Source organism: Symphalangus syndactylus, chromosome X (genome assembly GCF_028878055.3).
Source record: "Symphalangus syndactylus isolate Jambi chromosome X, NHGRI_mSymSyn1-v2.1_pri, whole genome shotgun sequence".
Taxonomy (NCBI): Eukaryota; Metazoa; Chordata; class Mammalia; order Primates; family Hylobatidae; genus Symphalangus; species Symphalangus syndactylus.
In genome coordinates, this window is record NC_072447.2 from 1,547,682 (window position 1) to 1,562,998 (window position 15,317).

A 15,317-nucleotide genomic window follows, 5' to 3' on the forward strand; every position below is an offset into this window, starting at 1 on the left:
AAACAGTGTTTCAGAAAGGCTCAATCAAAATTAAGGTTCAACTCTGTTAGTTGAATGCACAGAACAGAAAGAAGTTTCATACAATGCTTCTGTGTAGTTTATATTTGAACATATTCTTTTTTCCACTATTACCCACTTAGCGCTACGAATGTCCAGTTGCATTTTCTACAGACAGAGTGTTTCAAAACTGCTCAATCAAAAGTATGGTTTAACTCTGTTAGCTGAATGCTCAGATCAGAAAGAAGTTTCACAGAATGCTTCTGTGTAGTTTATATTTGAATATATTCCTTTTTCCACTACTACTCTCTTAGCGCTCCAAATGTCCAGTTGCATTTTCTACAGAAAGAGTGTTCGGATCTGCTCAATCAAAAGTATGGTTTAACTCTGTTAGCTGAATGCACAGATCAGAAAGAAGTTTCACCGAATGATTCTGTGTAGTTTATATTTGGAGACATTCCTTTTTCCACTATTACCCTCTTAGCGCTCCGAATCTCCACTTGCATTTTCTACAGAAAGAGTGTTTCAGAACGGCTCAATCAAAACTAAGGTTCAACTCTTTTAGTTGAACAAACAGAACAGAAAGAAGTTTCACACAATTCTTCTGTGTAGTTTTTATTTGTAGACATTCTTTTTCCCAATATAGGCCTCCTAGCGCTCAGAATGTCCAATTGCAGTTTCTACAGAAAGAGTGTTTCAGAACGGCTCAATCAAAAGTAAGGTTCAACTCTGTTAGTTGAATGCACAGAACAGAAAGAAGTTTCATACAATGCTTCTGTGTAGTTTATATTTGAACATATTCTTTTTTCCACTATTACCCACTTAGCGCTACGAATGTCCAGTTGCATTTTCTACAGACAGAGTGTTTCAAAACTGCTCAATCAAAAGTATGGTTTAACTCTGTTAGCTGAATGCTCAGATCAGAAAGAAGTTTCACAGAATGCCTCTGTGTAGTTTATATTTGAATATATTCCTTTTTCCACTACTACGCTCTTAGCGCTCCAAATGTCCAATTGCATTTTCTACAGAAAGAGTGTTCAGATCTGATCAATCAAAAGTATGGTTTAACTCTGTTAGCTGAATGCACAGATCAGAAGGAAGTTTCACCGAATGATTCTGTGTAGTTTATATTTGGAGACATTCCTTTTTCCACTATTACCCTCTTAGCGTTCCGAATCTCCACTTGCATTTTCTACAAAAAGAGTGTTTCATAACTGCTCAATCAAAAATATGTTTTATCTCTGTTAACTGAATTTACAGATCAGAAATAAGTTTCACAGAATGCATCTGTGTAGTTTTTATTTGAAGATATTCTTTTTCCCAATGTAGGCCTCTTAGCGCTTAGCATGTCCATTTGCAGTTTCTACAGAAAGAGTGTTTCAGAACGGCTCAATCAAAAGTAAGGTTCAACTCTGTTAGTTGAATGCACAGAACAGAAAGTATTTTCACAGAATGCTACTGTGTAGTTTATATTTGAATATATTCCTTTTTCCACTACTACCCTCTTAGCGCTCCGAATGTCCACTTGCATTTTCTACAGAAAGAGTGTTCAGAACTGCGCAATCAAAAGTATGGTTTAACTCTGTTAGCTTAATGAACATATCAGTAATAAGTTTCACACAATGCTTCTGTGTAGTTTTTATTTGAAGATATTATTTTTCCCAATATAGGCCTCTTAGCGCTCAGAATGTCCAATTGCAGTTTCTACAGAAAGAGTGTTTCAGAAAGGCTCAATCAAAATTAAGGTTCAACTCTGTTAGTTGAATGCACAGAACAGAAAGAAGTTTCATACAATGCTTCTGTGTAGTTTATATTTGAACATATTCTTTTTTCCACTATTACCCACTTAGCGCTACGAATGTCCAGTTGCATTTTCTACAGACAGAGTGTTTCAAAACTGCTCAATCAAAAGTATGGTTTAACTCTGTTAGCTGAATGCTCAGATCAGAAAGAAGTTTCACAGAATGCTTCTGTGTAGTTTATATTTGAATATATTCCTTTTTCCACTACTACTCTCTTAGCGCTCCAAATGTCCAGTTGCATTTTCTACAGAAAGAGTGTTCGGATCTGCTCAATCAAAAGTATGGTTTAACTCTGTTAGCTGAATGCACAGATCAGAAAGAAGTTTCACCGAATGATTCTGTGTAGTTTATATTTGGAGACATTCCTTTTTCCACTATTACCCTCTTAGCGCTCCGAATCTCCACTTGCATTTTCTACAGAAAGAGTGTTTCAGAACGGCTCAATCAAAACTAAGGTTCAACTCTTTTAGTTGAACAAACAGAACAGAAAGTAGTTTCACACAATTCTTCTGTGTAGTTTTTATTTGTAGACATTCTTTTTCCCAATATAGGCCTCCTAGCGCTCAGAATGTCCAATTGCAGTTTCTACAGAAGAGTGTTTCAGAACGGCTCAATCAAAAGTAAGGTTCAACTCTGTTAGTTGAATGCACAGAACAGAAAGAAGTTTCATACAATGCTTCTGTGTAGTTTATATTTGAACATATTCTTTTTTCCACTATTACCCACTTAGCGCTACGAATGTCCAGTTGCATTTTCTACAGACAGAGTGTTTCAAAACTGCTCAATCAAAAGTATGGTTTAACTCTGTTAGCTGAATGCTCAGATCAGAAAGAAGTTTCACAGAATGCCTCTGTGTAGTTTATATTTGAATATATTCCTTTTTCCACTACTACGCTCTTAGCGCTCCAAATGTCCAATTGCATTTTCTACAGAAAGAGTGTTCAGATCTGCTCAATCAAAAGTATGGTTTAACTCTGTTAGCTGAATGCACAGATCAGAAGGAAGTTTCACCGAATGATTCTGTGTAGTTTATATTTGAAGACATTCCTTTTTCCACTATTACCCTCTTAGCGCTCCGAATCTCCACTTGCATTTTCTACAAAAAGAGTGTTTCATAACTGCTCAATCAAAAATATGTTTTATCTCTGTTAACTGAATTTACAGATCAGAAATAAGTTTCACAGAATGCATCTGTGTAGTTTTTATTTGAAGATATTCTTTTTCCCAATGTTTGCCTCTTAGCGCTTAGCATGTCCAACTGCAGTTTCTACAGAAAGAGTGTTTCAGAACGGCTCAATCAAAAGTAAGGTTCAACTCTGTTAGTTGAATGCACAGAACAGAAAGAATTTTCACAGAATGCTACTGTGTAGTTTATATTTAAATATATTCCTTTTTCCACTATTACCCTCTTAGCGCTCCGAATGTCCACTTGCATTTTCTACAGAAAGAGTGTTCAGAACTGCGCAATCAAAAGTATGGTTTAACTCTGTTAGCTTAATGAACATATCAGAAATAAGTTTCACACAATGCTTCTGTGTAGTTTTTATTTGAAGATATTATTTTTCCCAATAGAGGCCTCTTAGCGCTCAGAATGTCCAATTGCAGTTTCTACAGAAAGAGAGTTTCAGAAAGGCTCAATCAAAGTAAGGTTCAACTCTGTTAGTTGAATGCACAGAAAAGAAAGAAGTTTCATACAATGTTTCTGTGTAGTTTATATTTGAACATATTTTTTTTCCACTATTAGCCACTTAGCGCTACGAATGTCCAGTTGCATTTTCTACAGACTGAGTGTTTCAAAACTGCTCAATCAAAAGTATGGTTTAACTCTGTTAGCTGAATGCTCAGATCAGAAAGAAGTTTCACAGAATGCTTCTGTGTAGTTTATATTTGAATATATTCCTTTTTCCACTACTACTCTCTTAGCGCTCCAAATGTCCAGTTGCATTTTCTACAGAAAGAGTGTTCAGATCTGCTCAATCAAAAGTATGGTTTAACTCTGTTAGCTGAATGCACAGATCAGAAAGAAGTTTCACCGAATGATTCTGTGTAGTTTATATTTGAAGACATTCCTTTTTCCACTATTACCCTCTTAGCGCTCCGAATCTCCACTTGCATTTTCTTCAAAAAGGGTGTTTCATAACTGCTCAATCAAAAATATGTTTTATCTCTGTTAACTGAATTTACAGATCAGAAATAATTTTCACAGAATGCATCTGTGTAGTTTTTATTTGAAGATATTCTTTTTCCCAATGTAGGACTCTTAGCGCTTAGCATGTCCAATTGCAGATTCTACAGAAAGAGTGTTTCAGAACGGCTCAATCAAAAGTAAGGTTCAACTCTGTTAGTTGAATGCACAGAACAGAAAGAATTTTCTCAGAATGCTACTGTGTAGTTTATATTTGAATATATTCCTCTTTCCACTATTACCCTCTTAGCGCTCCGAATGTCCACTTGCATTTTCTACAGAAAGAGTGTTCAGAACTGCGCAATCAAAAGTATGGTTTAACTCTGTTAGCTTAATGAACATGTCAGAAAGAAGTTTCACACAATGCTTCTGTGTAGTTTTTATTTGTAGATATTATTTTTCCCAATAGAAGCCTCTTAGCGCTCAGAATGTCCAATTGCAGTTTCTACAGAAAGAGTGTTTCAGAACGGCTCAATCAAAAGTAAAGTTCAACTCTGTTAGTTGAATGCACAGAACAGAAAGAAGTTTCATACAATGCTTCTGTGTAGTTTATATTTGAACATATACTTTTTTCCACTATTACCCACTTAGCGCTACGAACGTCCAGTTGCATTTTCTACAGACAGAGTGTTTCAAAACTGCTCAATCAAAAGTATGGTTTAACTCTGTTAGCTGAATGCTCAGATCAGAAAGAAGTTTCACAGAATGCTTCTGTGTAGTTTATATTTGAATATATTACTTTTTCCACTACTACTCTCTTAGCGCTCCAAATGTCCAGTTGCATTTTCTACAGAAAGAGTGTTCAGATCTGCTCAATCAAAAGTATGGTTTAACTCTGTTAGCTGAATGCACAGATCAGAAAGAAGCTTCACAGAATGATTCTGTGTAGTTTATATTTGGAGACATTCCTTTTTCCACTATTACCCTCTTAGCGCTCCGAAACTCCACTTGCATTTTCTACAGAAAGAGTGTTTCAGAACGGCTCAATCAAAACTAAGATTCAACTCTTTTAGTTGAACAAACAGAACAGAAAGAAGTTTCACACAATTCTTCTGTGTAGTTTTTATTTGTAGACATTCTTTTTCCCAATATAGGCCTCCTAGCGCTCAGAATGTCCAATTGCAGTTTCTACAGAAAGAGTGTTTCAGAACGGCTCAATCAAAAGTAAGGTTCAACTCTGTTAGTTGAATGCACAGAACAGAAAGTATTTTCACAGAATGCTACTGTGTAGTTTATATTTGAATATATTCCTTTTTCCACTACTACCCTCTTAGCGCTCCGAATGTCCACTTGCATTTTCTACAGACAGAGTGTTTCAAAACTGCTCAATCAAAAGTATGGTTTAACTCTGTTAGCTGAATGCTCAGATCAGAAAGAAGTTTCACAGAATGCTTCTGTGTAGTTTATATTTGAATATATTCCTTTTTCCACTACTACGCTCTTAGCGCTCCAAATGTCCAGTTGCATTTTCTACAGAAAGAGTGTTCAGATCTGCTCAATCAAAAGTATGGTTTAACTCTGTTAGCTGAATGCACAGATCAGAAAGAAGTTTCACCGAATGATTCTGTGTAGTTTATATTTGAAGACATTCCTTTTTCCACTATTACCCTCTTAGCGCTCCAAATCTCCACTTGCATTTTCTACAAAAAGAGTGTTTCATAACTGCTCAATCAAAAATATGTTTTATCTCTGTTAACTGAATTTACAGATCAGAAATAATTTTCACAGAATGCATCTGTGTAGTTTTTATTTGAAGATATTCTTTTTCCCAATGTAGGCCTCTTAGCGCTTAGCATGTCCAATTGCAGATTCTACAGAAAGAGTGTTTCAGAACGGCTCAATCAAAAGTAAGGTTCAAATCTGTTAGTTGAATGCACAGAACAGAAAGAATTTTCACAGAATGCTACTGTGTAGTTTATATTTGAATATATTCCTCTTTCCACTATTACCCTCTTAGCGCTCCGAATGTCCACTTGCATTTTCTACAGAAAGAGTGTTCAGAACTGCGCAATCAAAAGTATGGTTTAACTCTGATAGCTTAATGAACATATCAGAAATAAGTTTCACACAATGCTTCTGTGTAGTTTTTATTTGATGATATTTTTTTTCCCAATAGAGTCCTCTTAGCGCTCAGAATGTCCAATTGCAGTTTCTACAGAAAGAGTGTTTCAGAACGGCTCAATCAAAAGTAAGGTTCAACTCTGTTAGTTGAATGCACAGAACAGAAAGAAGTTTCATACAATGCTTCTGTGTAGTTTATATTTGAACGTATTCTTTTTTCCACTATTACCCACTTAGCGCTACGAATGTCCAGTTGCATTTTCTACAGACAGAGTGTTTCAAAACTGCTCAATCAAAAGTATGGTTTAACTCTGTTAGCTGAATGCTCAGATCAGAAAGAAGTTTCACAGAATGATTATGTGTAGTTTATATTTGAATATATTCCTTTTTCCACTACTAATCTCTTAGCGCTCCAAATGTCCAGTTGCATTTTCTACAGAAAGAGGGTTCAGATCTGCTCAATCAAAAGTATGGTTTAACTCTGTTAGCTGAATGCACAGATCAGAAAGAAGTTTCACAGAATGATTCTGTGTAGTTTATATTTGGAGACATTTCTTTTTCCACTATTACCCTCTTAGCGCTCCGAATCTCCACTTGCATTTTCTACAGAAAGAGTGTTTCAGAACGGCTCAATCAAAACTAAGGTTCAACTCTTTTAGTTGAACAAACAGAACAGAAAGAAGTTTCACAAAATTCTTCTGTGTAGTTTTTATTTGTAGACATTCTTTTTCCAAATATAGGCCTCCTAGCGCTCAGAATGTCCAATTGCAGTTTCTACAGAAAGAGTGTTTCAGAACGGCTCAATCTAAAGTAAGGTTCAACTCTATTAGTTGAATGCACAGAACAGAAAGAAGTTTCATACAATGCTTCTGTGTAGTTTATATTTGAACATATTCTTTTTTCCACTATTACCCACTTAGCGCTACGAATGTCCAGTTGCATTTTCTACAGACAGAGTGTTTCAAAACTGCTCAATCAAAAGTGTGGTTTAACTCTGTTAGCTGAAAGCTCAGATCAGAAAGAAGTTTCACCGAATGCTTCTGTGTAGTTTATATTTGAATATATTCCTTTTTCCACAACTACGCTCTTAGCGCTCCGAATGTCCAGTTGCATTCTCTACAGAAAGAGTGTTCAGATCTGCTCAATCAAAAGTATGGTTTAACTCTGTTAGCTGAATGCACAGATCAGAAAGAAGTTTCACCGAATGATTCTGTGTAGTTTATATTTGGAGACATTCCTTTTTCCACTATTACCCACTTAGCGCTCCGAATCTCCACTTGCATTTTCTACAGAAAGAGTGTTTCAGAACGGCTCAATCAAAACTAAGGTTCAACTCTTTTAGTTGAACAAACAGAACAGAAAGAAGTTTCACACAATTCTTCTGTGTAGTTTTTATTTGTAGACATTCTTTTTCCCAATATAGGCCTCTTAGCGCTCAGAATGTCCAATTGCAGTTTCTACAGAAAGAGTGTTTCAGAACGGCTCAATCAAATGTAAGGTTCAAATCTGTTAGTTGAATGCACAGAACAGAAAGAAGTTTCATACAATGCTTCTGTGTAGTTTATATTTGAACATATTCTTTTTTCCACTATTACCCACTTAGCGCTACGAATGTCCAGTTGCATTTTCTACAGACAGAGTGTTTCAAAACTGCTCAATCAAAAGTATGGTTTAACTCTGTTAGCTGAATGCTCAGATCAGAAAGAAGTTTCACAGAATGCTTCTGTGTAGTTTATATTTGAATATATTCCTTTTTCCACTACTACGCTCTTAGCGCTCCAAATGTCCAGTTGCATTTTCTACAGAAAGAGTGTTCAGATCTGCTCAATCAAAAGTATGGTTTAACTCTGTTAGCTGAATGCACAGATCAGAAAGAAGTTTCACCGAATGATTTTGTGTAGTTTATATTTGAAGACATTCCTTTTTCCACTAGTACCCTCTTAGCGCTCCGAATCTCCACTTGCATTTTCTACAAAAAGAGTGTTTCATAACTGCTCAATCAAAAATATGTTTTATCTCTGTTAACTGAATTTACAGATCAGAAATAAGTTTCACAGAATGCATCTGTGTAGTTTTTATTTGAAGATATTCTTTTTCCCAATGTAGGCCTCTTAGCGCTTAGCATGTCCAATTGCAGTTTCTACAGAAAGAGTTTTTCAGAACGGCTCAATCAAAAGTAAGTTTCAACTCTGTTAGTTGAATGCACAGAACAGAAAGTATTTTCACAGAATGCTACTGTGTAGTTTATATTTGAATATATTCCTTTTTCCACTATTAACCTCTTAGCGCTCCGAATGTCCACTTGCATTTTCTACAGAAAGAGTGTTCAGAACTGCGCAATCAAAAATATGGTTTAACTCTGTTAGCTTAATGAACATATCAGAAATAAGTTTCACACACTGCTTCTGTGTAGTTTTTATTTGAAGATATTATTTTTCCCAATAGAGGCCTCTTAGCGCTCAGAATGTCCAATTGCAGTTTCTACAGAAAGAGTGTTTCAGAAAGGCTCAATCAAAAGTAAGGTTCAACTCTGTTAGTTGAATGCACAGAACAGAAAGAAGTTTCATACAATGCTTCTGTGTAGTTTATATTTGAACATATTCTTTTTTCCACTATTACCCACTTAGCGCTACGAATGTCCAGTTGCATTTTCTACAGACAGAGTGTTTCAAAACTGCTCAATCAAAAGTATGGTTTAACTCTGTTAGCTGAATGCTCAGATCAGAAAGAAGTTTCACAGAATGCTTCTGTGTAGTTTATATTTGAATATATTCCTTTTTCCACTACTACTCTCTTAGCGCTCCAAATGTCCAGTTGCATTTTCTACAGAAAGAGTGTTCATATCTGCTCTATCAAAAGTATGGTTTAACTCTGTTAGCTGAATGCACAGATCAGAAAGAAGTTTCACCGAATGATTCTGTGTAGTTTATATTTGGAGACATTCCTTTTTCCACTATTACCCTCTTAGCTCTCCGAATCTCCACTTGCATTTTCTACAGAAAGAGTGTTTCAGAACGGCTCAATCAAAACTAAGGTTCAACTCTTTTAGTTGAACAAACAGAACAGAAAGAAGTTTCACACAATTCTTCTGTGTAGTTTTTATTTGTAGACATTGTTTTTCCCAATATAGGCCTCCTAGCGCTCAGAATGTCCAATTGCAGTTTCTACAGAAAGAGTGTTTCAGAACGGCTCAATCAAAAGTAAGGTTCAACTGTGTTAGTTGAATGCACAGAACAGAAAGAAGTTTCATACAATGCTTCTGTGTAGTTTATATTTGAACATATTCTTTTTTCCACTATTACCCACTTAGCGCTACGAATGTCCAGTTGCATTCTCTACAGACAGAGTGTTTCAAAACTGCTCAATCAAAAGTATGGTTTAACTCTGTTAGCTGAATGCTCAGATCAGAAAGAAGTTTCACAGAATGCTTCTGTGTAGTTTATATTTGAATATATTCCTTTTTCCACTACTACGCTCTTAGCGCTCCAAATGTCCAGTTGCATTTTCTACAGAAAGAGTGTTCACATCTACTCAATCAAAAGTATGGTTTAACTCTGTTAGCTGAATGCACAGATCAGAAGGAAGTTTCACCGAATGATTCTGTGTAGTTTATATTTGAAGACATTCCTTTTTCCACTAGTACGCTCTTAGCGCTCCGAATCTCCACTTGCATTTTCTACAAAAAGAGTGTTTCATAACTGCTCAATCAAAAATATGTTTTATCTCTGTTAACTGAATTTACAGATCAGAAATAAGTTTCACAGAATGCATCTGTGTAGTTTTTATTTGAAGATATTCTTTTTCCCAATGTAGGCCTCTTAGCGCTTAGCATGTCCAATTGCAGTTTCTACAGAAAGAGTGTTTCAGAACGGCTCAATCAAAAGTAAGGTTCAACTCTGTTAGTTGATTGCACAGAACAGAAAGAATTTTCACAGAATGCTACTGTGTAGTTTATATTTGAATATATTCCTTTTTCCACTATTACCCTCTTAGCGCTCCGAATGTGCTCTTGCATTTTCTACAGAAAGAGTGATCAGAACTGCGCAATCAAAAGTATGGTTTAACTCTGTTAGCTTAATGAACATATCAGAAATAAGTTTCACACAATGCTTCTGTGTAGTTTTTATTTGAAGATATTATTTTTCCCAATAGAGGCCTCTTAGCGCTCAGAATGTCCAATTGCAGTTTCTACAGAAAGAGTGTTTCAGAACGGCTCAATCAAAAGTATGGTTCAACTCTGTTAGTTGAATGCACAGAACAGAAAGAAGTTTCATACAATGCTTCTGTGTAGTTTATATTTGAACATATTCTTTTTTCCACTTTTACAAAATTAGCGCTACGAATGTCCAGTTGTATTTTCTACAGACAGAGTGTTTCAAAACTGCTCAATCAAAAGTATGGTTTAACTCTGTTAGCTGAATGCTCAGATCAGAAAGAAGTTTCACAGAATGCTTCTGTGTAGTTTATATTTGAATATATTCCTTTTTCCACTACTACGCTCTTAGCGCTCCAAATGTCCAGTTGCATTTTCTACAGAAAGAGTGTTCACATCTACTCAATCAAAAGTATGGTTTAACTCTGTTAGCTGAATGCACAGATCAGAAGGAAGTTTCACCGAATGATTCTGTGTAGTTTATATTTGAAGACATTCCTTTTGCCACTAGTACGCTCTTAGCGCTCCGAATCTCCACTTGCATTTTCTACAAAAAGAGTGTTTCATAACTGCTCAATGAAAAATATGTTTTATCTCTGTTAACTGAATTTACAGATCAGAAATAAGTTTCACAGAATGCATCTGTGTAGTTTTTATTTGAAGATATTCTTTTTCCCAATGTAGGCCTCTTAGCGCTTAGCATGTCCAATTGCAGTTTCTACAGAAAGAGTGTTTCAGAACGGCTCAATCAAAAGTAAGGTTCAACCCTGGTAGTTGAATGCACAGAACAGAAAGAATTTTCACAGAATGCTACTGTGTAGTTTATATTTGAATATATTCCTTTTTCCACTATTACCCTCTTAGCGCTCCGAATGTGCACTTGCATTTTCTACAGAAAGAGTGTTCAGAACTGCGCAATCAAAAGTATGGTTTAACTCTGTTAGCTTAATGAACATATCAGAAATTAGTTTCACACAATGCTTCTGTGTAGTTTTTATTTGAAGATGTTATTTTTCCCAATAGAGGCCTCTTAGTGCTCAGAATGTCCAATTGCAGTTTCTACAGAAAGAGTGTTTCAGAAAGGCTCAATCAAAAGTAAGGTTCAACTCTGTTAGTTGAATGCACAGAACAGAAAGAAGTTTCATACAATGCTTCTGTGTAGTTTATATTTGAACATATTCTTTTTTCCACTATTACCCACTTAGCGCTACGAATGTCCAGTTGCATTTTCTACAGACAGAGTGTTTCAAAACTGCTCAATCAAAAGTATGGTTTAACTCTGTTAGCTGAATGCTCAGATCAGAAAGAAGTTTCACAGAATGCTTCTGTGTAGTTTATATTTGAATATATTCCTTTTTCCACTACTACTCTCTTAGCGCTCCAAATGTCCAGTTGCATTTTCTACAGAAAGAGTGTTCAGATCTGCTCAATCAAAAGTATGGTTTAATTCTGTTAGCTGAATGCACAGATCAGAAAGAAGTTTCACAGAATGATTCTGTGTAGTTTATATTTGGAGACATTCCTTTTTCCACTATTACCCTCTAAGCGCACCGAATCTCCACTTGCATTTTCTACAGAAAGAGTGTTTCAGAACGGCTCAATCAAAACTAAGGTTCAACTCTTTTAGTTGAACAAACAGAACAGAAAGAAGTTTCACACAATTCTTCTGTGTAGTTTTTATTTGTAGACATTCTTTTTCCCAATATAGGCCTCCTAGCGCTCAGAATGTCCAATTGCAGTTTCTACAGAAAGAGGGTCTCAGAACGGCTCAATCAAAAGTAAGGTTCAACTCTGTTAGTTGAATGCACAGAACAGAAAGAAGTTTCATACAATGCTTCTGTGTAGTTTATATTTGAACATATTCTTTTTTCCACTATTACCCACTTAGCGCTACGAATGTCCACTTGCATTTTCTACAGACAGAGTGTTTCAAAACTGCACAATCAAAAGTATGGTTTAACTCTGTTAGCTGAATGCTCAGATCAGAAAGAAGTTTCACAGAATGCTTCTGTGTAGTTTATATTTGAATATATTCCTTTTTCCACTACTACGCTCTTAGCGCTCCAAATGTCCAGTTGCATTTTCTACAGAAAGAGTGTTCAGATCTGCTCAATCAAAAGTATGGTTTAACTCTGTTAGCTGAATGCACAGATCAGAAAGAAGTTTCACCGAATGATTCTGTGTAGTTTATATTTGAAGACATTCCTTTTTCCACTATTACCCTCTTAGCGCTCCGAATCTCCACTTGCATTTTCTACAAAAAGAGTGTTTCATAACTGCTCAATCAAAAATATGTTTTATCTCTGTTAACTGAATTTACAGATCAGAATTAAGTTTCACAGAATGCATCTGTGTAGTTTTTATTTGAAGATATTCTTTTTCCCAATGTAGGCCTCTTAGTGCTTAGCATGTCCAATTGCAGTGTCTACAGAAAGAGTGTTTCAGAACGGCTCAATCAAAAGTAAGGTTCAACCCTGGTAGTTGAATGCACAGAACAGAAAGAATTTTCACAGAATGCTACTGTGTAGTTTATATTTGAATATATTCCTTTTCCACAATTACCCTCTTAGCGCTCCGAATGTCCACTTGCATTTTCTACAGAAAGAGTGTTCAGAAGTGCGCAATCAAAAGTATGGTTTAACTCTGTTAGCTTAATGAACATATCAGAAATAAGTTTCACACAATGCTTCTGTGTAGTTTTTATTTGAAGATATTATTTTTCCCAATAGAGGCCTCTTAGCGCTCAGAATGTCCAATTGCAGTTTCTACAGAAAGAGGGTTTCAGAAAGGCTCAATCAAAAGTAAGGTTCAACTCTGTTAGTTGAATGCACAGAACAGAAAGAAGTTTCATACAATGCTTCTGTGTAGTTTATATTTGAATATATTCTTTTTTCCACTTTTACAAAATTAGCGCTACGAATGTCCAGTTATATTTTCTACAGACAGAGTGTTTCAAAACTGCTCAATCAAAAGTATGGTTTAACTCTGTTAGCTGAATGCTCAGATCAGAAAGAAGTTTCACAGAATGCTTCTGTGTAGTTTATATTTGAATATATTCCTTTTTCCACTACTACGCTCTTAGCGCTCCAAATGTCCAGTTGCATTTTCTACAGAAAGAGTGTTCAGATCTGCTCAATCAAAAGTATGGTTTAACTCTGTTAGCTGAATGCACAGATCAGAAAGAAGTTTCACCGAATGATTTTGTGTAGTTTATATTTGAAGACATTCCTTTTTCCACTAGTACCCTCTTAGCGCTCCGAATCTCCACTTGCATTTTCTACAAAAAGAGTGTTTCATAACTGCTCAATCAAAAATATGTTTTATCTCTGTTAACTGAATTTACAGATCAGAAATAAGTTTCACAGAATGCATCTGTGTAGTTTTTATTTGAAGATATTCTTTTTCCCAATGTAGGCCTCTTAGCGCTTAGCATGTCCAATTGCAGTTTCTACAGAAAGAGTTTTTCAGAACGGCTCAATCAAAAGTAAGTTTCAACTCTGTTAGTTGAATGCACAGAACAGAAAGTATTTTCACAGAATGCTACTGTGTAGTTTATATTTGAATATATTCCTTTTTCCACTATTAACCTCTTAGCGCTCCGAATGTCCACTTGCATTTTCTACAGAAAGAGTGTTCAGAACTGCGCAATCAAAAATATGGTTTAACTCTGTTAGCTTAATGAACATATCAGAAATAAGTTTCACACACTGCTTCTGTGTAGTTTTTATTTGAAGATATTATTTTTCCCAATAGAGGCCTCTTAGCGCTCAGAATGTCCAATTGCAGTTTCTACAGAAAGAGTGTTTCAGAAAGGCTCAATCAAAAGTAAGGTTCAACTCTGTTAGTTGAATGCACAGAACAGAAAGAAGTTTCATACAATGCTTCTGTGTAGTTTATATTTGAACATATTCTTTTTTCCACTATTACCCACTTAGCGCTACGAATGTCCAGTTGCATTTTCTACAGACAGAGTGTTTCAAAACTGCTCAATCAAAAGTATGGTTTAACTCTGTTAGCTGAATGCTCAGATCAGAAAGAAGTTTCACAGAATGCTTCTGTGTAGTTTATATTTGAATATATTCCTTTTTCCACTACTACTCTCTTAGCGCTCCAAATGTCCAGTTGCATTTTCTACAGAAAGAGTGTTCATATCTGCTCTATCAAAAGTATGGTTTAACTCTGTTAGCTGAATGCACAGATCAGAAAGAAGTTTCACCGAATGATTCTGTGTAGTTTATATTTGGAGACATTCCTTTTTCCACTATTACCCTCTTAGCTCTCCGAATCTCCACTTGCATTTTCTACAGAAAGAGTGTTTCAGAACGGCTCAATCAAAACTAAGGTTCAACTCTTTTAGTTGAACAAACAGAACAGAAAGAAGTTTCACACAATTCTTCTGTGTAGTTTTTATTTGTAGACATTGTTTTTCCCAATATAGGCCTCCTAGCGCTCAGAATGTCCAATTGCAGTTTCTACAGAAAGAGTGTTTCAGAACGGCTCAATCAAAAGTAAGGTTCAACTGTGTTAGTTGAATGCACAGAACAGAAAGAAGTTTCATACAATGCTTCTGTGTAGTTTATATTTGAACATATTCTTTTTTCCACTATTACCCACTTAGCGCTACGAATGTCCAGTTGCATTCTCTACAGACAGAGTGTTTCAAAACTGCTCAATCAAAAGTATGGTTTAACTCTGTTAGCTGAATGCTCAGATCAGAAAGAAGTTTCACAGAATGCTTCTGTGTAGTTTATATTTGAATATATTCCTTTTTCCACTACTACGCTCTTAGCGCTCCAAATGTCCAGTTGCATTTTCTACAGAAAGAGTGTTCACATCTACTCAATCAAAAGTATGGTTTAACTCTGTTAGCTGAATGCACAGATCAGAAGGAAGTTTCACCGAATGATTCTGTGTAGTTTATATTTGAAGACATTCCTTTTTCCACTAGTACGCTCTTAGCGCTCCGAATCTCCACTTGCATTTTCTACAAAAAGAGTGTTTCATAACTGCTCAATCAAAAATATGTTTTATCTCTGTTAACTGAATTTACAGATCAGAAATAAGTTTCACAGAATGCATCTGTGTAGTTTTTATTTGAAGATATTCTTTTTCCCAATGT